General features: G+C 40.1%; 1 non-coding gene across 1 annotated transcript; it reads left to right on the forward strand.

The window, feature by feature from the left end:
• The first annotated feature begins 1,027 nt into the window (after nt 1-1,027).
• On the forward strand, nt 1,028-1,101 carry TRNAV-AAC. Its single transcript has one exon. It is a non-coding gene; the product is annotated as a tRNA-Val (tRNA).
• Nucleotides 1,102-2,042: the final 941 nt, after the last annotated feature.

Genomic DNA, 2,042 nt, shown 5'->3' on the forward strand with positions numbered 1-2,042 from the left:
ATACTCCTGCATAAAATAAAAATTTCAACCTGCCTTTTACTTTTGTTTGTACCTTCTTTTACTGATATCAACATCCGCTTAAAAAAAAGTGTGCTACTATGTAATACCTACTTGTTGATTATCAAATTGAGAATGCAAATGCTTGTAATAAATATTTACCATGGCTAATTATCAGGTAATAGTAAGCTTTTATATCAAATAATAAATGGAATTTCTGAATGAATTCATGTAGGTAAGAAATGCACCTAACTTTACAATGATTAGATCAAGTCGAAAGTTTACTATTGTGATCACAATATTTTTAGTGTTCTTCACAGATTTCCTGTGGTACGACCCATCCTTTTATTTTCCGGGAAGAGTATTGCCTTTTAACTTGTGAAGACCAGGTTGTGTTGCATACCACAGAGCCTACACCATTCTGGTATGACAAGGAAGTATCAAGGTATTCAAGAAGGTGAGATAATTCTCGAGAAGACATGGAAGGGAGAAGAAGGCCCAATCCATTGCCTTTTCAAATCTGTTTCTCCTCTCTCAGTTTGGCCAGAAGTAGCCACATATCAGATATGGGTGGTTGTTTATGTCAGGGACTGTCCCTTGTAGTGTGATTCTTTGTAGAATTGGGAGCGCTGCCTGGATTCAACAGTGAGTCATTGCAGTACTCTTCCAGCTGTCCATTTTGGTTCATGTTTGGTAACTGGAACAGTGGTTAACTCGATCTTGTTGGACAACTGAAGTATCCCCAATCATTCCTTCCCCTGTTTCCCATCTGAGTAGGTTATCTATCAACTATACAAGTGTTATGGGTAACAACAACAGTTACAATGGGTTTTGTTTGTGTTGTGATGCTGCAATAATGTCGTCAAATACCAGTCGAACACAATCAAGCATTTTCGTAATTTCCTCGGTCAAGGCCGGCACTGTATGGAACTAAATATGGATCCAGGCAGGCGGGAATATCTATGGCAGTGACAAAAAATGACGATATCTGAACGAAGATAAATGAAAGTTTCCTTTTGTTGACACAAGTGGTTTCGTGGTGTAGTTGGTTATCACGTCAGTCTAACACACTGAAGGTCTCCGGTTCGAACCCGGGCGAAGCCAAGCATCAGTTTTTTTATTTTTGATCTTCTCGGGTGTTACAAATTGAAAACAATGATCTTTTTCGATTTGTTTTTCCTTTTTTTCAATAACTAGGCCTTTGGTTCGTCATGCATGCGCCCTTGGCACTGCCCCGAATGCTAATTTCGTCCTTGCACCTTGGTGACGTGACCAAAAAGATTATAATTAATGTGCTCAAGTTCTCCCAGAAAAAAAAAACTAAGAGTATAAACGACTCCAGAAACCATACGCGTACGGCATACCAGTACAACTCCGTTCTTTACTTGAGTAGTAGTATAACACAAGGCAAAGTCGCAGCAGCAGGTGTACGTGGTGGCCTGGTGGGTTAGTTTTATTGCATAGTACTAGTACATCGCAGAGCAGAGCTGCCAGAGCATGCGCATGCATACGTACCGTTAATTGATCCATTTTTGTTGATCAGCTACATCCAATACTCCGAATTAAACCTGAATTAGGAGACCACATGATTTTAATTGATTGATTAGATCTGTGCCTCTGTATGCTTCCCGGCAAATAAGCAGCATTCCATCCATGCACCTGGTCTCCCGAAAGTGAATGAGACAGCTTGATTTCAATAGATCACATGAAAAAAAATTAAAGGTAGTATGTACTATAAATCTGTCTCTGTACCATGGATTAGTACACAATTAATAACATGGACTCACGTACCTAATTACGCAGTAATTACCCGCGTACCACTGGAGCGGGATGTGTGGTATATATGTGGATTGCAGTATTAGGTTTTGGGTTTGCTCGCTTGATCCGGAACAAAAGGTCAAGTCGTAGCGGCATGCAGGCGTAAGTGGAGGTCATCACATAACGCATTTAGCGACAATTATTTAGAAACGAAGGGAGTAGATCCATTCATCTGCAGGTCTCCCGAAACAGCTTGGTTTCAATAGAGCTCATAAAAAAACTAGCTC

Source organism: Brachypodium distachyon, chromosome 4 (assembly GCF_000005505.3).
Source record: "Brachypodium distachyon strain Bd21 chromosome 4, Brachypodium_distachyon_v3.0, whole genome shotgun sequence".
In the NCBI taxonomy this organism is placed as follows: domain Eukaryota; kingdom Viridiplantae; phylum Streptophyta; class Magnoliopsida; order Poales; family Poaceae; genus Brachypodium; species Brachypodium distachyon.